The sequence below is a fragment of the Pristis pectinata genome, chromosome 10, assembly GCF_009764475.1.
Source record: "Pristis pectinata isolate sPriPec2 chromosome 10, sPriPec2.1.pri, whole genome shotgun sequence".
NCBI lineage: Eukaryota > Metazoa > Chordata > Chondrichthyes > Rhinopristiformes > Pristidae > Pristis > Pristis pectinata.
In genome coordinates, this window is record NC_067414.1 from 94,223,475 (window position 1) to 94,246,316 (window position 22,842).

Here is a 22,842-nt window from a genome sequence, read left to right on the forward strand (position 1 = left end):
GCTGGGAGGCAGCGGCTCTACCAGCTGCGTCGTTGTGTCACCCTCTTGTTCCTTGCGTGCAAGTTGCACGTCAATGTAGTTCTCTTCAGGCAGTTATTTCCAGGGTGTTTCATGCCCATCAGTGTGAGCAAGAGTGACGCTCACCTGAGTGTGAGTGACACTTGCCCGACAACGATTGTGCAGCCAGTGATGTCCTCACATATGCGGCGGCCATTTCCGTGATAGCTTTGCACTACTGAATGGAACAGCCATGAATGTTAAGGTTTTGTATTTTCTCCCTTTGTATTTTTTTTATTATGAACAAAGTTTATTTTTGAAATAAAAAAATTCTGTGGTATCGAACAAAATCAGAACGTCCATGTACTGTCCCCCGGTACAATATACTCGGATGCTTGCCAGTCCAATCTGCCTGTCAGTCACAGTGGCCACACATCTCGATTGGGCTTCTCGTTTGCAAGTGTCAAGTCCAGTTTATTGTCATATGCACAAGTACAGTGAGATACGAGTACAATGAAAAGCTTGCTTGCAGCAGCATCACAAGCAAATAGATTTGGACAACATACAGGACATAAATTATACCAGACAGTGATCAGATAAGATAAGATATCTTTATTAGTCACATGTACATCAAAACACACAGTGAAATACATCTTTTTGTGTTGACTGTTCTGGGGGCAGCCCGCAAGTGTCACTATGCTTCCAGCACCAACATAGATAGCATGCCCACAAATTCCTAACCTGTACGTCTTTGGAATGTGGGAGGAAACTGGAGCACCCGGAGGAAACCCAAGCAGACACGGGAAGAATGTAAAAATTCCTTACAGACAGTGGCTGGATTTGAACCTGGGTCGCTGGTGCTGTAGAGCATTATGCTAACCGCTACACTGTCGTGCCTGCCCTCTACACTACCGTGCTTGCCCAAAACAAGACATTAGCACAAAAAAAACATAATCAGAAACAAGTCCGTGGCAGTGCAAGAGGTGGTCCATAGTGTTCCGTTGCTGAGGTAGGGTTAGGGTTGTGCAGGTCGGTTCAAGAACCTGATGGTTGTGGGAAAGTAGCTGTTCCTGAACCTGGTGGTGTGGGACTTCAGGCTTCTGTACCTCCTGCCTGATGGTAGCAGCGAGAAGAGGGCATGGCACAGATGGTGGGGAACTTTGATGACAGATTCCACCTTCTTGAGGCAGCGCCTCCAGTAGATGGTGTCAGTGGTGGGGAGGGTTGTGCCCATGATGGACCAGGCTGTGTCCTCTACTCTCTGCAGCCTCTTGTGTTCCTGGGCATTGGAATTGATGCAACCAATCGGGATATTTTCTATAGTTAATCTGTTGAAGTTTTTTCGAGTATTTAGTGACATGCTAAATCCTTAAGCTTCTAAGAAAGTAGAGGTGCTGGTGTGCCTTCATCATGAGTGCATCTATGTGCTGGGCCCAGGACAGGTCATCCAAGACCAACAAACAATCTGCTGGAGGAACTCAACGGGTCAGGCAGCATCTGTGGGAGGAAAGGAATTGTCGTCATTTTGGGTCAAGACCCTGCTTTGAGTGCTGATGCAGGGTTTGGACCCAGAACGTTGACAATTCCTTTCCTCCCACAGATCCTGCTCAACCCACTGAGTTCCTCTAGCAGATTGAGTGTTGCTCCAGGTTCCAGCATCTGCAGCCTCCTGTGTCTCATGGCCATCCGAGATCTTAATGCCCAGGAATTCCTCCACCTCCGACCCACAATGAGAACTGGCATGTGGTCCCGACTCGTGGGGGGAGGTGACTTCACACACTGGGAGTTGCTCGTGCCCTTCCCCCACTTACCCTGAGTTGTCTCTCACCTCTGTGCTAACCCTTCCTGCAGTTGTTCTGTGCCAACCACACAACAACGACATAGGTACAGAGAAAAACCAGGAGGCCATTCAGCCCTTTGAACCTGCTCCGTCACTCAATACAATCATAGCTGATCCTCTAACTTAAGACCATGTTTCAGTTCATGTTCAAACTGTACAAGTCATTGGTGAGACCACACTTGGAATATTGCATGCATTTCTGGTTTCCCAGCTATAGGAAGGATGCGATTAATCTGGAAAGGGTGCAGAAAAGATTTACAAGGATGTTACCAAGACTGGAGGGCTTGAGTAACAAGGAGAGGCTGGGTAGGCTGGGGTTTTATTGCTCTGGAGTGTAGGAGGCTGAGGGGTGACCTTATGGAGGTGTATAAAATCATGAGGGGCATAGATCGGGTGAATGGTCACAATCCTTTTCCCAGGGTAGGGGAGTCTAAAACTAGAGGGCACAGGTTTAAGGTGAGAGGGGAGAGATTTAAAAGAGACCCGAGGGGAAACTTGTTCTCGCAGAAAGTGGTGGGTATATGGAACAAGCTGCCAGAGGAAGTGGTTGAGATGGGTACAATTAGAAGTTTTAAAAGACTTTTAGACAGGTACATGGATAGGAAAGGTTTAAAGGGCTATGGGCCAAGTGCAGGCAAATGCGACTAGCTCGGATGGACATCTTGGTTGGCATGGACAAGTTGGGCTGAAGGGCCTGTTTCTGGGCTGTATAAATCTATGACTCTATGACCATATTTCCATCCTCTCCCCATCCCCTTTGATACCTTTTATATCTAGAAATCCATCGATCTACTCCTTCGGCATTTTCAGTAACTTGGCCTCAACGGCACGAACCACACAGGTCCCACTTGTAGTGCATGGCTCTGCGCATGAACCCCAGTCACTGTTTTTAACGGATTTTTGCCCAACTTTTCAGGAGCTTTGGACACTTCTCCCTTCTGCACCACTTGTTTAGCACCATGGGTGAATGCCAACTTCTGAGCAACTGTGTTGTATTAATTCACTTACTGTCTGTTGTTTAGTTACCCTCTAGGCAGGTGGTAGTTAAAAGTCAACCGCATTGGTGGATCTGAGGTGTCATCCGTTCCAAACCTGGTAAGGACAGCAGATTTCCCGTGCCGCATGAAAATAGCCTTTCGGCCCATCAAGTCCATGCTGAACATCAAGCAACCATTTTGCTAACCTCACACTAACCTCCCCACATTTCCCTCAATGCCCTGCAGATTCTACCACTCACCCACACACCAGGGGGCAATTTACAGTGGTCACTTAAACTACCAACCTGCCTGTCTTTGGGATGTGGGAGGAAACCAGAGCACCTGGTCACAAGGAGAACGTGCAAACTCCACACAGGCAGTACCCGAGGTCAGGATCGAACCCACATGATCAGAGCTGTGAGGCAGCGGCTCTACCAGCTGCGCCACTGGGCTGCCCGAAGGAACAGATGGGTTTTTAAAGGATAATCCATTAATTTCATGGACACCACAAATGTTTCCTTCCCAACATTTCAATTATCTGAATTTAAATTCTCCATCTGCCCTGCTGGGATTTGAGTGCAAGTTTTCCCACTCAGTATCCAGGCTTCTGGAAAACTTTGGTCCTCCCTTTTCCCATCCTGGTGAAGAGATTTCTACAATAGAAAATGTTCCCAAAAAGAAGAGGGCTGTCAGAAAAGCCTGGCACAGTTGCAAGATTCTGAATCTACAGAGATCCATCTGACTCTCCCTGAGCCTCCAACACCATTTTTTGTTCTGTCGAAGGGCTGGGCCTGTTAAATTTCCTTCCTTCCCAACCTCTGCTCTCCTGAGCTGAGTCCCTCACCCACCAGCTTGTTAGTAGCGCACTCCATGACAGCCTCCTGCCTCTACTTTCCTACCATCCGACTTCTCATTCAGGACTCTGGGTGCCTCTGTCCTAATTCGCCAGCCCCATTCACCCACCAGCCCAGTACCCACTGACCCACAGTGGCTTCCTACCCAGTCCTGCCTCTCTCCTCCTCTGAACAAGCTCTCCGTAGCACACGCTACTGTTATCTCACGTGGGTCAGTGTCTACTGCTGCCTGTTGCTATGTAACTGGAGCCTTATTGTCCATTGGAGCTGGGTCTCTCCCAGTCTGTTGCACTCTTATTCTTGAGCCCAGACCTGAGGCTCCTGTCAGAGGTGGGAAAGCAGGACCAAGGCGGATCCAGCTGATATATGGACAGTCTGTTGTGAGCCTGGGTGAAACCCCAGTCTGCTTGGTACCTGCTACGCCACAGATGGGATCTTCTGCTCAGCATGAGTTGGGTTATGACTGGAGGGGAGGAGGTGGTGGGTGATGTGGATTACAGACAGAGGAACAGGCTGCTTTACCTCTCAAAATTCAGGCACTCACCAAGCCAGAAGGTATTTACACAATAATCAAGGTGACTGGCACAGAGAAAAAAACATGGGAAAATAATAACTTGCGGGAAAGATTTCACAATGAGTTGCAGGGTGATGACTAAATGGAACAGAGAAATATATTGTATGGGGGAACTCTCACTCCTTCATCATACACACACACACACACACACACACACACACACACACACACACACACGTGCACACATGTGTGCACACACGCACATGCACATACATGCACACACACGTGCGCGCACACACACACAAACGTATATACACACATACACACAACCTTTCCCTCTCTCTCTGTCTCACACACACTCACATATATGCACTCTTCTTCCCTCATTCTCTCCCTTTCTCACGTACACTCTTTCACTTCCTCTCTCTTCCTCTCTCACACAAACACTCACATACACACACTCTCTTTCCCTCAGTCTCTCTCTTTCACTCTCTCTCATGCACACATACATGCACTCTCTTTCTCTCATTCTCTCTCTCTCTTACTCACTGACCATCTCACTCTCACTCTCACTGTCTTTCTCCCACTATCTCTCTCTCTCTCACTCCCCCACTTGCTCACTCCTACTCTCTCTGTCACATGTACGCTCTTACTCTCACCCTCTCTCATTACCCTTTACCTCTCACTCGACTCCCCCTCACACCCCATTCCCCTACCTTGCTTACCCCCCCCCCCCCACCGCCATCACACACCACCTTTCATATCTAACACTTTCTCATATCCCCCCTCCTTTCTCTCCGTCCCTCTCCCTCTCTGGTCTATCACTTAGTTCCAGTTTTGGCCCAGTTGATGAATCTCCCATCTGCCAGAGAACAGTGGGGTCAGAAACCTGACCTGCTGACTTCTTGTACCACGACCCTGACTGAACCAAAAGCATTTAATTGGCTGCAAAGGTGCTCTGGGGCATAAATATACCGGAACGGGACTAGGCCATTCAGCCCCTCCAGCTTTTCCCACCACTCGATAAGATTATGGCTGATCTCAACTCCACATTACATCCAGCTGTGGTAACCTTTCACCCTGTTGCTCATTGAGAATCTATCTACCTCTGCCCGAAAAATATTCAAAGATCCTGCTTCCCTTTGAGGAAGAGAATTCCAAGGATTCATGAGCAACAAGCAACCCGTTGAGTTCCTCCAGCAGATTGTTTGTTGCTCCAGCTTCCAGCGTCTGCAGTCTCTTGTGTCCCCAAAGACTCATCATTCCCGGAGAGAAAGCATTTTGCCTCAACTCTTTCTTAAATTGTTGTCCCATTGTTATCCCAATTTTAAGTTCCCACTCCTGCCTGCTACAAAATCACACAGTGCCACAGATTAATTCTGTTAAAACACATTTATTAGCAGTATACTGCTAGGGAGAATTCTCCTGACTCTCATGTAGAGTCTTTATCGGAGGTCTCCACAATACAGAGGGGCAGACATCAATTTATACAGTCCTTGTCACACACACACTTAATGAATGCCGCTCCACAAGTTTCAATCAGGCTCCTGAGATTCAAAGACAGACATCGCACTCATTGTTCAGTATAATTGATTTACAATCAAGAGATTCAAAGACAGGTATCACACTCATTGTTTAGGACAAACCTCACACTTACTGTTTAATACAACCATCACCCTTATTGTTTAGTATAATTGGCTTGCAATCAAGTTCCGGACACAGTAATTACCACCTAGTCCTGAGTAAGGGGTTTGCTTGCGTGGTATTTTTTCATTAGTTATATGTACAGTCACAATTTCTTAACCTTTTACTTCCTCAGCATGTAATGAGTGAAAGATCCGTATAAATGTATTGTTTATCTCTATTTGTTTGTATCTACATTTCTTTTCTACCTTCCTTTCCCTCTTTCCCCATCCTCGTCTTTTATCTGGAACGCTCTGCCGGAAGAGGTGGTGGAATCAGACACAATCACTACATTTAAGAGGCATTTAAACAGGCGCTAAAATAGGCAAGGCATTGAAGCATACTCTCCTAGCACGGGCAAATGGGATTAGTGTAGATGGCCAAAAAGGTCGGCATGGGCATGATGGACCAAAGGACCCATTTCTGTGCTGTAGGATTCTATGACTCTAGCCGTATATCAACCTATCTCTCTTGTTTCTCCTGCCCCACTCTCACTCACTCTGCGATAAGCCACCAGACTACAAAGTGACAGAATGCCAATTGCATTTCAGCATTTGCCAAATATGATTTCTCTTTATTGTAGTTTGCAAGGCAAATTCCTGAGATAATGTGTGAATTCCTTTCCCTGACCTCTCTTCACGTTGAATGTGCCTGGGCTAAATGAATCCATAACTAAATGGAGGACTTTAATCCTTCAGAGCTGGCCGAGTGCCACTTTCCCCCGTGAAAGACACTGGGCAGTTATGTCGGATGTACTGGGAAAATGCACACTGCAAGAGAAACCGTCACTAGCTCGGGCCGGCACGAGTCATGGTAAAGGTCCGACACAAATGGACAGCTGCTCTGATGTGGCTCTGGAAGTTGTAGTGAGTGAAATGGAGGTGTGAAACTTGGGGTGCCCAACAAAACAAGCAGTTGTGTCATGAACAACACACAAAGTGCTGGAGGAACTCAGCGGGTCAGGCAGCATCAATGGAGGGAAATGGACAGTCGACGTTTCAGGCCGAGACCTTTCGTCACAGGTACTGTGTCATGAAGCACCTTTGACAGGCAGTGGAGGGGACATTTAGAGAGGTACATGGATAGGAAAGGTGTAGACTGACAGATAACTGGGACTGGATCAGGTAGGCACCTTGGTCAGCATGGACGAGTTGGGGCAAAGGGCCTGTCTCTGTGTGTATAACTCCATGACTCTATGACCCTAATGACTTTATACAGGCAGTCAAGCTCAGAGTAGGCTTCAACAATCTCACCTCCTTCAGAATGGACCACCACTTAACACCCAAACGCAACTCCTACCTGTGCCATACCAGAACCCCACACACCTAGCACTGCTCCAGTCCTTGTACACACAGAGTCATAGTGTCATAGAGTTGTACAGCACAGAAACAGGCCCTTCGGCCCACCACTGACCTTTTTGCCCATCTACACTCATCCCATTTGCCAGCCTGAGGACTGTACCTTTCTAAGCCTTGTCTAAACCCTACATCACAACGGACGCAGAACAGGGTACAGAAAGGGTGAATGCACACAGTCTTTTTTTCCAGGGAAGGAGAACAAAAAACTAGCGAGTATAGGTTTAAGGTGAGAAGTGAAAGATTTAACAGGCACCTGAGGGGCAACTTCTTCACTCAGAGGTGGTGGGTATGTGGAACGAGCTAGAACCATAGAACACTACAGCACAGAAAACAGGCCATTCGACCCTTCTAGTCTGTGCCAAAACTTTATTCCACTAGTCCCATTGACCTGCACCCAGTCCATAACCCTCCAGACCTCTTCCGTCCATGTATCTATCCAATTTATTCTTAAACTTAAGAGTGAGCCCGCATGTACTACATCAGATGGCAGCACATTCCACACTCCCACCACTCTTTGAGTGAAGAAGTTCCCCCTAATGTTCCCCCAAACCATTCCCCTTTCACCCTAAAGCCATGTCCTCTCATACTTATCTCTCCCAATCTAGCTGGAAAGAGCCTACTCGCATTTACTCTGTCTATACCCCTCATAATTTTGTAAACCTCTATCAAATCTCCCCTCATTCTTCTACGCTCCAAGGAAGAAAGTCCTAACCTGTTCAATCTTTTCCTGTAACTCAGCCCCTGAAGACCCGGCAACATTCTAGTAAATCTTCTCTACACTCTTTCAATCTTACTGATATCCTTCCTGTAGTTAGCTGCCAGAGAAAGTAGTTGAGGTGGGTACAACAACAACACTGAAAAGACATTTTGATAAGTACGTGGATAGGAAAGGTTTGGAGAGATACAGGCCAAATGTGGGTGACCGTGAGTAACTTAGATGGCATCTTGGTCGGCATGGGCAAGTTGGGCCGAAGGGCCTGTTTCCGTGCTGCGTGGCTCTATGATTATGACCCAGTACTTTGGAGGTATAGTTACTGTATCGAGTCATTTTTGTGTATTTTCCGATTTAGGGACAAAATCGACTTATGGACGTCCATAATAATGGAATCCATCGGTAACCCAGCAACGGCCTGCACCAGGGTTCTAAACAGCCTGTAGGGTGTCATGGCACAGAGAAGATAAGCCGTGGCCTCTTCCTGTGCTGTGTATGTGGGCCATGCTGGGACTTTCTGCCTGTCTGGGTCACAGGTCTTTCAGACCGTTGGGCTGGGTATTGGGTGCGGCTCTGCACCAGCGGTGACACTGAGGCCATGCCTAGCCATCTGGGAGGTGGAGAAAGAAACCAAAGGAAACAAAGGAAGAAGGAAAGCCTCCATTGGGAAACAGGGCAAGTTCTGTCACAGCTCCCATCCACTAACGATTAACTTAAGGACAAACTCCACATAGCAATGAAAACACACACCGTTGTTGATTAAGTTCAGCTCCACACATATTTCCCAACAATAGGTCACCTCATGTGAAGGCACCACCAAAAATAACTCCAACCATGACCCATGCAGGCACTAAAAACATTCAACCATATTTTCAGATCACTCTCTAAATATCTCTGTAACCTCTTCTAGTCCCACAACCCACCACGATCTCTGCTCTCCTCTAATTCTGGTCTCTTCTTCGAATTTATTTGCTCCATTTCCTGAACTGTATGGTTTCAAATTTCCTACCTTAACCTCCACTTCCTCTTTCGAGACGGTCCCTAAACCTCGGACCAATCCTTTGGCCACCAGTCCTGATGTCTCCTCCCATGGTTTAGTACTTAACGTTGTTCCAATACACCCTGCTCTAGGGTCTAGGAGTTTTTCCTGATTAAAGGCAAAATATAAATGCAAGTTATTATTGTCTGGAAACAGAAATTGTATTCATTCTGCTCTGGTCATTATCACATTAAAGTTTGTGGGGGCTTGCTGTCTGTAGCTTAACTCCTGCAATCCCTCCATTGCAAAGGTGTATGGGATAGCATTGTGAGCAGCAAATATAGGGTCCTAAAGTCAAAAAAAAACTATTGACAACACTTCAGAAATATTTCTAAATCAGTTGAAGGCTTTGGGCTGTCCTAGGTATCAGAAACAAATGAAAGGTTTAGGGTGAGGGGAAGGAATTTTAAAGGGAATCTGATGGGAAAGTGTTTGACACAGAGAGAGCTTAATATCTGGAACTCGCTGCCAGAGGAGGTGTGGAATCAGATACAATCACTATGCTTAAGAGGCATTTAGATAGACATTTAAATAGGCAAGACATAGAAGGATATGGACCTAATGTGGGCAAATGGGATTAGTATAGATGGACTAAAAGGTCAGCATGGACATGATGGGCCGAAGGGCCAGTTTCTGTGTTGCCTGACCTTATGAGTTAGGACCAAAAGGTGGCCATTTGGCTCTTTAGTCTAGTCTATCTTTGCGCTATGATTGTAACTTCACTTACCTGTGGTAACCTTTCACTGCAGAGTTGTGGACACAGCCCAGCACATCAACAAAACCAGCCTCCCCTCCATGGACTCTGTCTACACCTCTCGCTGCCACAGTAAAGCAGCCAGGATAATTAAAAACCCCACCCACCCTGGATATTCTCTCTTCACCCCCCCCCATCAAGTAGAAGATACAAAAGCCTGAAAGCCTGAAAGCTCTCCCGCTGTTATAAGACTATTAAACGGACCTCTTGTACGATAAGATAGATTCTTGACCTCACAATCTACCTCCTTGCACCTTATTGTCTGCCTGCACTGCACTTTCTCTGTAACTGTAACACTTTATTCTGCATTCCGTTATTGCTTTTCCCATGTACTACCTCAATGCACTGATGTGATGAAATGATCTGTATGGATGGCATGCAAAACAAAATTTTTCACTGTACCTTGGTACATGTGACAATAATAAACGAATTTACTAAGTTACTCATTTTCCAATCAACTGCCTGTCTACCTCTGCCTTAAAAATATTCAAAGATTCAGCTTCCACTATCCTTAGTGGAGGTGAGTTCCAAAGACTCACAGACAGCTGAGAGAAAATACTTACCATGTTTCTGTCTTAATTGGACAATCTCTAATTTTTAAGCAATTCTAATTCTCTCACAAGGGGAAACATCCACATGGCCAAGAATGCTCAGGATCTATCTGTCAAACCAGTCACATCTAAACTCCCGTGGATACACTCCTACTTCTCCAACCTCTCATTAAATAACCTGCCCATTCCAGGTGTTAGGCAAGTACAGAAAAACAAAGGACTGCAGAGGCTTCCCCCCTACTGTGGTCGGGAGAGATCACACCCGTATCACTGCCAGTTCCTGCACCTCTGCTCTCACCCCCACCCCTCCGAGACCCAACAGGGATAGGGTCCCCCTTGTCTTCACATTTCATCCCACCAGCCTACGTATCCAACACATCATTCTCCGCCACTTCCGCCATCTCCAACGGGACGCCACCAGCAAGCATATCTTCCCCTCCCCACCCCTTTCTGCCGTTCGCAGGGACCGCTCTCTCTGCAACTCCCTCGTTCACTCTTCCACACCCCCCCCACCCCCCACCCATCCATTTCGCACCATTCCACTGTTTCTACACTCGTTGCTGTATTTATTGTTGAATTTCTTATTACCATGTACACTGTCTACTCTGTGAGCTTCACAGGGGCAAGAAATTTCATGGCACCCTGGTGCAGATGACAATAAACTAATCTGAGTCTGATTTTTAAATCTCCTGGAGAAACAAAGGACTGCAGATGCTGGAATCTGGATGAAAAACTAGAAAAGCACCTTATTTTCCATCTTGGAACCTTGCAGCCTAACGTCATGAAAATTGAATTCTCCCACTTTAAGTAACCCCCACCCCACCTTCCCCACAACACCCCCACCCCCCCAACCATACTTCTTCTCTTCTTCCCTTTCCTAGCCTTTATTTTCCTCTCTCTCCTTACCTTTGACCCATCCCCCTGTGGATCTGCTCTCCCCTCTTCCCCCGCACCTGCCCATCACAATCTCTTACCTGCATCTACCTATCACCACCCTGTGCCCACGCTGCCTCCCCTCTGTTGTCCACCTATCACTGCTCTGCTTTTCCCTCCTATACATTGGGCTTCCCCTTTTCCTATCTTCAGTCCTGAAGAAGGGTCCTGACCAGAAACATTGACCACCTGCTTTTCTCCACGGATGCTGCCTGGCTTGCTGAGTTCCTCCAGCATCATCGTGTTTTTCATTAGGCTCATACACCTTCTCCAAACTGCTTCCAAAGCAAGTCAAGTCAAGTTTATTGTCAAATGCACAAGTACATGTATGCACAGGTGCAATGAGGAACTTACTTGCAGAAGCATCACAGGCACATGGTATTAGAGGCACCACATTCAGAAGAAAAGCAGAAATTTAACATAAATTATATTTAAATTATCCAAGAATTATACATAAAAGAACACACAGAACCAAACAAAACAAAATAAACATTCACATCTTTCCTTAACTGAGGAGACCAATACCATACACAGTGAGCCACATGCTCCATATAACTGGAGCATAATCTCCCTACATTTGAATTCAATTCCCCTAAAAGTAGACAATAATATTCCATTAGCTTTCCTGATTACTTCTAGAGCTGCACACTGGTCTCTTGCAGAGCAACCACCATGACATCTCAGTACACTTCAATCTCTTCCCATTTAGATTAAATATTTTTATTTTAATTTTTCATGACAAAAAAAGGACAAGCCATATTTTCACATATTGTACTCCATTTGCCAGATCCTTGCTGACTCACTCAATCCTTTTTGGCCTTCGTCCATCCTCTTCATAACCTACTTTCTTACCTATCATTGCATCATCAGCAGATTTAGCTGCTGTACCTTTGCTGCTTCTAACCAAGTCACTTGTTAAATTGTTGCTCCAGTCCCTGTGCACACTATTGTACATGTTGCCAGTCAGAAAAAGACTCATTTCTTACATGTACTCTGTTCCACATAGATGCCACAGCCAAGAAAGCTCACAAGCGCCTCTACTTCCTCAGGAGGCTAAAGAAATTCAGCATGTTCCCATCGACCCTCATGAATTTTTATCGATGCACCATAGAAAGCATCCTATCTGGATACATCACGGCTTAGTACAGCAACTGCTCTACCCATGACCGCAAGAAACTGCAGAGAGTTGTGGACACAGCTCAGCACATCACAGAAAACAGCCTCCCCTCCATGGACTCTGTCTACACTTCTCGCTGCTTGGTAAAGCAACCAACAGAATCAAAGACCAAATCCACCCTGGACATTCTCTCTTCTCCCCCCTCCCATCAGGCAGAAGATACAAAAGCCTGAAAGCACATACCACTAAGCTCAAGAACAGCTTCTATTCCGCTGTTATAAGATTATTGAACAGTCCCCTAGTATGATAAAATGGACTCTCAAACTCACAATCTACCTTGTTATGACCTTGCACCTTATTGTCTGCCTGCACTGCACTTTCTCTGCAGCTGTTACACTTGATTCTGCATTCTGTTATTGTTTTACCATGTACTACCTCAATGCACTGTGTAATGAATTGATATGTTTGAACAGTATGCAAGACAAGCTTTGATGCAGCACCTTATCAAATGCCTTCTGGAAATCCAGTTACAGTACTGGGTTCCTTTTTATCCATAGCATGTGTTACTTCCTCGAAGACCCTCAGTAAATTGATCAAATAGCTGTAAGGAGAGGCTTGACAAACTTGGGTTATTTCCCCTAGAGTGCTGGAGTTTGAGGGGAGACATGATAGAAGTTTATAAAATTGCGAGAGGCATAGAGCCAGAATCTTTCTCCCAGAAACATTGAATACTAGAAGGCATAAATTTAAGGTGAGACAGGGAAAGTTTAAAGGGGATGTGTGGGGCAAGATTTTTTACACAGTGAGTGGTAGGTGCCAGGAACATGCTGCCAGGGGCGGTGGTGGAAGCAGATACAATAATGGCATTCAAGAGGCTATAAGACAGGCACGTGAATATGGAGGGAATGGGGGGATATGGATTGTCGTCATCGTGGTTATCCCTCGAGGTCGAGGATGATGGTCTTTGTTCCGTTAATCTATTTATAGGCTCTCAAGTGGCTTATGAGTCCAATCTTGGCTCAAGTATTCACCACTTTCATGCCGGTTCTTGACTAGGAGCTTCCAACCATCACATTGCCTGCTCCCATCGCCCTCCCCCAATCGCCAAAAGACTTGAGAAGTAGCCCACAGAGTGAAGACACCTGTGCGTGTATTTGTTTAAGGTGTACTTGATGTTGCACTACAAAAAGCACACGATACTTCACAAATCAACCAACTGATTCCAATGGCATGGAAACCACGACGATTGGAGCTGATGGATTTGTTGCAGCCTTCATCCGCCTTCACAGCCGTTGAGTTCAAAATAACTTTGTCCGCCTGTTCCACCGTTGAGGTCTTCGTTGGATTGTTCTTTGTCAGGGACCTCACCATCGACCTCACCGCCATGGGTGACCCTACCAGGTGGCATCGCTCTCGGGATCTCAGGACCACACCAGCTTCTCCACCACGACAAGGTGACAATCCATGGAGAAGATTGTCTCATATGGATCATGTGCAGGCTGAAGGGATTATTAATTTGGCATCATGGTCAGCGCAGACATGGTGGGCCAAAGGGCCTGTTCTGTACTGTTCTGTCTTCTATGTTCTAATATGATTTTGATTTCATGATCCACGTTGATGTACCTGATGACCTTGAATTTTCCTACATGTCCTGCTGCAGTAGAACTCCAATTATCCACAATTCAACGACACAGAAGTATTGGCTCACCAGGTGATATTTGCTGCGATCTCTATCCACTCACTGGCCCCAGTTCTCATTTTCCTTCCCACTCCTTTTCAACATTTCTGGTTCACTGGAAAATTTATTATAATACAATGTAACATCTATAAAGTGTGAAATAAAAGTACATTGAGAGGTACAGCACAGAAAAAGGCCCTTCGGCCCACTGAGTCCATGCCGACCATCAACCATCCATTTACACTAATCCTACACTAATGCCATTTTATATTCTTCCCACATTCTCATCCACTCCCCCCCAGATTCTACCATTCACCCGCACAGTTGCAGCAATTTTTTTACAGTGGCCAACTAACCTTACCAACCTGCACGTTTTTGGATGTGGGAGCACACCAGGGCACCGGGAGGAACTCATGTGGTCAGAAGGAGAACTCTACACGGACAGCACCCGAGGTCGGGATCGAACCCGGGTCTCCGGCACAGTGAGGCAGTGGCTCTACCAGTTGCACCACTGTGCCCCCTTGAATGGTTTTAATAGAGATAACATCCAATAGTCCATGAAATCTGCCAGTCCAGCACACCAAAGCCCCAAGTGGACTGGATTATCAGGGTGTTACTGTATAATGTCTTTAATAACAGCTTTGAACACTTTGCCTATGACACATGTTAAGGTAACTAGCCTGCAGGTTCCTGCTTTCTGCACCCCTCCCACTTTGAATAAGGAGATTAGAAATACAAACTTTTCTTTTATTTGAATGCGCAGTAACGTAAGAAGCTGCAGAGAGTAGTGGATTCTGCCCAATACATCACGGGCACATCCCTCCCCACCATCGGTGGTATCTACAGGAGGCGCTGCCTCAAGAAGGCAACACCCATCATCAAAGATCCCCACCATCCGGGCCATGCCATCTTCTCGCAGCTGCCTTCGGGCAGAAGCTTGAAGTCCCACACCACCAGGTTCAAGAACAGCTGCTTCCCTTCAACCATTTGGTTCTTGGACCACCTGGCACAACCCTAATCACTACAGTTTAGCAACACTGTGACCGCTTTGATCACCTTGCACTAAAATTGACTTTTTGTTGTTCTAATTGTGTCCTTTCTTGTAAAAAATTATGTATAATTTATGTTTAATTTATGCTTTTATTGTGAATGTTGTGTCTAATGCTATGTGATTCTGCTGCAAGTAAGTTTTTCATTGTACCTGTGCACACATGTACTGGTGCACATGACAATAAACTTGACTTTGACTTCAACAGTGATAGATGACGGGCTATTCAAGGATGGAAGGCAACAGTAGTCACAATAGTCTAAAGGATCGAACTAACTGAGAGAGTGGTGAGAGACAGAACCAGCAACCCCTGTGTCAAAGTGGGCAGCACATCTACATATAAAGCAGTACAGGAGCAAAGTCTATCGAGCGACCCTTTATATTTGAAGTCACTCTGTTGCGAGCAGGTGCTTAGTTAGGCAAGATCTGTGCGGAGGAGGGAGCCAGGTGTGTGCCACCAATGCAATAGCTTTATGATCCTAAAAACAGGGCTTGAAACCTGATCGCCCGCTCTGTGAGGACTTTTGATTGCACAGAGGTTAGATTATGTTTCAATATCCTTCGTTTAGTCTCGGGAACATGAAATAAAGCGTCAATTTTTTCATACCTTAATCTCGAGTCAGACCACTTCTTAGGCATGGTTAGAATCCTCAGGAGAACCCACAAACAGCTGAATCCGTTAAGTCATTAGCTTCTATTGTGTGGGACAGCGTTTCCCATTCAGAGATATAATTGCACTTAAACCAAAATACACTTTGATTAATCTTTCGCAACATCTTTCCCTTGCACGTAATCCATCAGCTGGCCAACTGTATGTTACCACAAGAAGCACAGAGCAGAGGAACAGGGGAGGCCATTCAGCTCCTCGAACCCCTTCCGCCATTCAATTAGGTCAAGCGATTGCACTGAAGAGAGTGCAGAGGAGATTCACCAGGATGTTGCCTGGATTGGAGGACAGTGAAAGAGGCTGAGGGGTGACCTGAGAGGCATAGATAGGAATCTTTATCCTATGGTAGGGGTATTGAAAACAAGAGGGCATAGTTTTAAGGTGAGAGGTAGAAGATTTAGTGCGGATCTTAGCGGTAAGGTTTTTTTACACGGAGAATAGTTGATAACTGGAACTCGCTGCCAGAGGAGGTGCTGGAACTAGATACAATCACCATGCTTAAGAGGCATTCAGACAGATACTTAAATAGGCAAGGAATAGAAGGATACGGTCCAAATGCAGGCAAGTGTAGATGGGCAAAACATCAGTATGGACACGGTGGGCCGAAGGGCCTGTTTCTCTGCTGTACAACTCATGTTCGATTTGCCTCACTCCATCCACTTACCATCGCAAATGAAGTGCGTCCCAGGTGGTTCTGAGAAGCTGGAGACAAAATGATAGGGGTTCCGGCCACCATTTTCTGAAGTTGGACTACAGGAAATTTGCTGATGTTGTATTGTTGTTTGAAAATGGAAGGAGGGGCTTTGTAAGCCACTCAACCTAACATGGGTAAACTATCAGGAAAATTCTGTAGGTTGACGGCCATTATCATTTCAGAAGACACATACACAGCAGTGTGGATTTGTTAAGGGAAGGTCATAACTGAGCAGTATAATTTGAACTTATTGAGGGGGTGATAAGGAGTTCATTGAGGGTTGTGCACTTGCTGGATCTAAGCACAGGGATCTGATGTGGTCCCACATGACAGACTCTGTGACAGAGAGTTCCAATGACTGAGAGAAGAAATTCTTCCTCATCTCCATCTTAAGTGGGTGGCCCTTTATTCTGAGACCATGCCTTTGGTTCTGGACTCTCCCATGAGAGAAAACATCCCCTCACCATTTACCATATCTACTCCCCTGTAAGAATTTTATATGTTTCAGTAAGATCGCCTCTCATTCTAAACTCCAGTAAGTACAATCCAAACTGGTTTCACCTTTCCTCATATACAATCCATCCATACCTGGGATCTTCGCAGTGAACTTTCTCTGAAACGCCTCCAATGAAATAATATCTTTCCTTAAATAAGGGGTTGAACACTGTTTGCAGCGTCTAGATGTAGTCTCACTAGTCCCTTGTAGAGTTGCAGAAGGACTTCCCTACGTGTATACTCCAACCCCTTCAAAATAAGGCCCAACATTCTGTAAGCCTTCACGATTATCCGTGCACATGTGTGCTTTCATGCACAAGGACCCCCGGATCCTTTTGTGCTGCAGCTTTCCTTCATTTACATAACATTCTGCTCTTTTTTTCCATCCTTCCAAAATCAGTAACCTCACATTTTCCTACATTATATTCCATTTGCCAACATTTTGCCCACTCATCCACGAATATCTCCCGTAAACTGTATCCTCATTGCAACTTGCCTTCCCAGCTATTTTTGTATCATCTGCAAATCTGGCAACCGTGCATTTTCTTACATAGAACATAGAACAGAAGCAGGCCCTTCGGCCCACGATGTTGTGCCGAACTAATTAAATGAATAATTAAATGCCTAACTAAACTAATCCCTTCTGCCTGCACATGGTCCATATCCCTCCATTCCCTGCACGTTCATGTACCTATCTAAGAGCCTCTTAAACACCTCTATCGTATCTGCCTCCACCACCACCCCTGGCAGCGCATTCCAGGCACCCACCACTCTCTGTGTAAAAAATGCCCTACACATCTCCTTTGAACTTACCCCCTCTCACCTTAAATGCTTGCCCTCTAGTATTAGACATTTCCACCCTGGGAAAAAGATATCAGCTCTCTACTCTACCTATGCCTCTCATGATCTTATAAACTTCTATCAGGTCTCCCCTCAGCCTCTGCTGCTCCAGAGAAAACAACCCAATTCTATTGCTTCCTCTGAGTCATTAACTTGTGTTGTAAACTGTTGTCATCTCAAAAGTGAACCCCTGTGGTATCATACTGGTCAGAGGTTTCCAACCCGAAAATGACCCTCTTATCAATACTTGCTGCTTTCTGCCTATACCCAATCCTCTACCCATGCCAATCTGATACCTCCAGATACGTATTCAAGAAACAAAATTAAGCTAGAATTTAATATTAAAATGCGTAACCACAATCTTGTGGATTGCTGTAAAAACCCATTTGGTTCATTAATAAACTATGCCCTGCCTCCTCCACACCAACCTTGCCCTCACACTCTCCTCTCCTCCCCCTTCCACTGGATCAAGGCCAAAATGAGGGCTGGAGCTAGGAAGAATGAGCAGAACCCGAGATGAGAGGCAGTGAGCAGGTGAGTGGGTGTCTCTTAATAAAAAAGCACAAAATAGATAGAGACCTGGGGGTACAGCTGCATAGTCCCCTGAAAGTGGCAACACAGGTAGACAGGGTGGTGAAGGCAGCATTTGGCGCACTTCCCTTCATTGATCAGTGTATTGAGCACAGAAGTTGGGAAGTCATGTAACAACTGGTCAAGATGTTGGTCAGACCATACTTGGAGAATTGTGTGCAGTTCTGGTCGCCCAGCTATAAGAAGGATGTCATTAAGCTGGAAAAGGTGCAGAAAAGATTCACAAGGATGTTACCAGGACTGGTGGACTTGAGTTATAAGGAGAGGCTGGATAGGCTGGGACTGTTTTCCCTGGAGCGTGGGAGGCTGAGGGGTGACCTTAAGGAGGTATATAATATCATGAGGGGCATAGATAAGGTGAATAGTCACAGCCTTTTACCCAGGGGAGGGGAGTCCAAAAGTCGAGGACATAGATTTAAGGTGAGAGGGGAAAGATTTAGAAGGGACCTAAGGGGCAACTTGTTCAAACAGAGGGTGGCGACTACATGGAACGAGCTGCCAGAGGAAGTGGTAGAGGCGGGTACAATTGCAATGTTTAAAAGTCATTGGACAGGTAGATGGATAGGGAAGGTTTAGAGAGATATGGGCTAATCGCAGGTAAATGGGACTAGCTCAGGTAAACACCTTAGTTGGCATGGATGAGTTGGGCCGAAGGGCCTGTTTCTGTGCTGTATAACTCCATGACTCCATAAAGAGGAGTCGGCCACTTGGTTCTTCAAGCTCACTCCACCATTCAATGAGGTTATGGCTAATCTTTTACCTACCACCACTTTGTTGCACTAACCCCATATCTCTTGATTCTCTTAATATCCTTCATGGCACTGATAACAGAACCAAGTGCCTCGCTGTATTCCCACTCAAACCCCACTCGCCACATATTTTGACCAGCTCCTTATTTTGCAAGAGTCAAAGGGGCTATTGTCATCGAAACAATGTGAACTGATCACCAGCCATTCAGCTGCTTCCCCTGTTTATAGATCGCAGTAGATGCGATGGTTGTGAAAGACTGTTTACAACAACGCAGGAATGCGTCTGTCAGAAAGCAACTCCTTTGCAAAGATCTTGCCCTCTCTTTGACGGTTTCTAATCATCCTCCCTCGTGCCATTGTGGGACAGTGACGTGATAAATCAAAGCAGGCAACCCTTGTGGAATTCCCTCTCATTGAATCTCACCACCCTAACCCGCAGGAGGTAGGCGTTTCAGGGACAGGATAGCACAAGTACACAAAGACCACGTAAGTCAGACCACGATTGCATCGTCCACCCTTGGGCCCTTGACGCCGGCCTTTAATATTTCATTGTCAGTTGTCTTAGTAAAAGCCCCAAATGAGGATTGTAATCTCCTGGTTATCTAAGTTAAATGGAGCGGTGCAAGTGATGTCTGAACTTTAATTGCTTCATGACATGTCTCACATACCTTTCATCCATCAGGGTGTAGTTCTATGAGTAAGGCAACTCACTTGGGCTCCAGTTAGGCCCTGTCCCAAGGCAATAGGTGTTAATCCAGTTTCTATGTGCTGAGGGCTGCAATACTCTGGGTCTCACAGTAATGATCTTGTATCTGTTGTGACCTACAGGGTCCACACTTACCTCTGAGTCTGAAGGTTATGGATTCTTCCCACTCCACAGAGTTGAGCATGTAAATCCACATCGATGCAGCTGACAGAGCTGCTGTCTTTGAGATGTGATGTAAACAGAGGTCCTATCTTGACTATCGAGCTTTTATTTCAAAGAAGAGCGGGAATTGGCTTTCATCTGCCGCTTAACAACTCTCCTCAAACATACAGTTTAGGAGCAGGAACGGGTCACTCAGCCCCTTGAGCTTACTCTGCTGTTCTAGAAATCAAGGCTGATCTGATTGTAATGTCATATTCCCAGCGATCTGTTACCCATTGCTTATTAACAACGGTAGGCTGCTCTGGAAGGTTAGATTGCATGGAATCCAGGGAGAGCTGACTAAACTGGATACACAATTGGCTTGACGGCAGGAAGCAGAGGGTGATGGTAGAAGGCTGTTTCTCGGACTGGAGGCCCGTGACTAGCGGTGTGCTTCAGGGGTCAGTGCTGGGCCCATTGTTGTTTGTCATCTATATCAACGATTTGGATAAGAATGTTCGAGGTATGGTTAGTAAGTTTGCAGATGCCACTAAAATAGGTAGCGTTGTGGACAATGAAGAAGGTTATCAAAAACTAAACGGGGATCTTGATCAGCTGGGTAAATGGGCTGATGAATGGCAAATGGAGTTTAATTCAGATAAGTGCAAAGTGTTGCACTTTGGAAATTCAAGTCAAGGTAGGACTTTCACAGTGAACAGCAGGTATCTGGGGAGTGTTGTTGAACAGAGGGACCTTGGAGTTCAGGTAAATGGTTCCCTGAAAATAGAGTCACAGGTAGACAGGGTGGTTAAGAAAGCTTTAGGCACACTGGCCTTCATTAGTCAGGGCATTGAGTGTAGAAGTTGGGAGGTCATGGTGCGGTTGTGCAAGATGCTGGTGAGGTTGCACTTGGAGTATTGTGTACATTTTTGGTTGTCCTGCTATAGAAAAGATGTTATTAAACTTGAAAGAGTACAGATAAGATTCACAAGCATGTATTGGTATTGGTATTGGTATTGGTTTATTATTGTCACTTGTACCGAGGTATAGTGAAAAACTTGTCTTGCATACCGATTGAACAGGTCAATTCATTACACAGTGCATTGAGGTAGTACAGGGTAAAAACAATAACAGAATACAGAGTAAAGGTGTCACAGCTACAGGGAAGTGTGTTGCCAGGACTCAAGGGATTGAGTTATAGGGAGAGATTGGACAGGCTCGGACTTTTTTCCTTGGAGCATAGGAGACTGAGAGGTGATTTTATAGAAGTGTTTAAGATAATGAGAGGCATAGATAGGGTGAATCAGAGGTGGGGAATCAAGAACTAGAGGACATGGGTTTAAGGTGAGAGGGGAAAGATCAAATAGGAACATGAGGGGCAACCTTTTTACACAGAGGATGGAACAAGCTGCCAGAGGAAGTGGTTGAGGCAGGTACAACTAACATTTAAAAGACTCTTGGACAGGTACATGGACGGGAAAGGTTCAGAAGGATATGGGCCAAATGCAGGCAAATGGGACTAGCTTAGATGGGCATCTTGGTCGGCATGGACCAGTTGGGGTGAAGGGCCTGTTTATGTGCTGTATGACTCTACGATTATGACTCCATAACAATCTGTCTACCTCTGCCTTAAATATATTCAAAGATTCTGCTTCCATTGGTTTTTGAAGAAGAGAGTTCCAAAGACTTATGACCCTTTAAGGAAAAAATAATCACCTTTCTTACATGGGCAGGCCCTCAATATTAAACAGTACTCCTTAGTTCTAGGTTCCCTGCAAGCCACTCACCATCCTGACTTGGAAATATATCGTCATTCCTTCACTGTCGCTGGGTAAAAATCCAGGAACTCCTTCTTAACTACATTGTGGGTATATCCACACCTCAAGGACTGCGGCAGTTCAAGAAGGCAGCTCACCACCGCCTTCTCAAGCGCAACTACTGATGGGCAATTAAATGCTGGCTCAGCCTGCGAAGACCACATCCCTTGAATTAATTTAAAAAAGAGAAACATCCTCTCCACATGGAGAAGGCGGAACACAGGTCAAGCAGCATCTGCTGGGCACATCCCTCCCCACCATCGGGAGTATCTACAGGAGGCGCTGCCTCAAGAAGGCAACATTGATCATCAAAGATCTCCACCACCGGGCAGGAGGTACAGAAGCCTGAAGTCCAACACCACCAGGTACAGGAACAGCTACTTCCCTTCAACTATCCAGTCTTGAACCAACTGGCAAAACCCTAATCACTACAAGCTAGCCACATAATGACCATTTTGTTCACTTTACACTAAAATGGACTCTGTTCTCTTTTGTCCTAATTGTGTTTTCTTTTAAAAATTGTGTACAACATATGTTTTTCTTGTGAATGCTGCTTATATGATCCTCTGTGCCTTTCATACTTGCTGCAAGTAAGTTTTTCATAGCACTCTGCATGCATGTACTTGTGCATATGACAATAAACTCGACTTTGAAATTTGACTTTGACTGTGGAGAAAAAGAGTCATGTTTCAGGTCAATCAACTTTCATCAATTTCTGGAACTGTACAGGACATCTCATTGGTTTTGCTGAAGTGAATTCAGATCCAAACTCTCACTCAGACCCAATTGCATAAACATGAATGTCAAACCTCCCACGAGATGTTCATATTACAACTGTACAAGATGTTTCATTTTACAACTGTACAAGACGTTGGTGAGACCACACTTGGAGTATTGTGCACAGTTCTACTCACCTATCTCTTAGAAAGATGTCATTAAGCTGAAAAGAGTGCAGAAAGTATTCAGATGGATGTTACCTGGATTGGAAGACTTCAATGATAAGGAAAGGATGGATAGGCTGGGACTTTTTTCCCTGGATGGTCCTTTATGCCAACTATCATGACTACCTATACTAATCATACTTGCC

At 45.5% G+C, this 22,842-nt stretch overlaps 2 long non-coding RNA genes across 2 annotated transcripts in view; one reads left to right on the forward strand and one right to left on the reverse strand.

Annotated features, from left to right (window-relative positions):
- The window catches only part of LOC127575096 (uncharacterized), a 53,356-nt gene extending 37,658 nt beyond the window's left edge, over window positions 1-15,698 (forward strand). Inside the window, exons 2-3 of the long non-coding RNA XR_007957012.1 lie at window positions 2,860-2,932; window positions 12,219-15,698. This is a non-coding gene — a long non-coding RNA (uncharacterized LOC127575096). The remainder of the gene's footprint in view (window positions 1-2,859; window positions 2,933-12,218) is intronic.
- Window positions 1-17,782, reverse strand: part of LOC127575095 (uncharacterized) — a 149,298-nt gene extending 131,516 nt beyond the window's left edge. Inside the window, exon 1 of the long non-coding RNA XR_007957011.1 lies at window positions 17,771-17,782. This is a non-coding gene — a long non-coding RNA (uncharacterized LOC127575095). The remainder of the gene's footprint in view (window positions 1-17,770) is intronic.
- Between the last annotated feature and the right edge of the window lie 5,060 nt (window positions 17,783-22,842).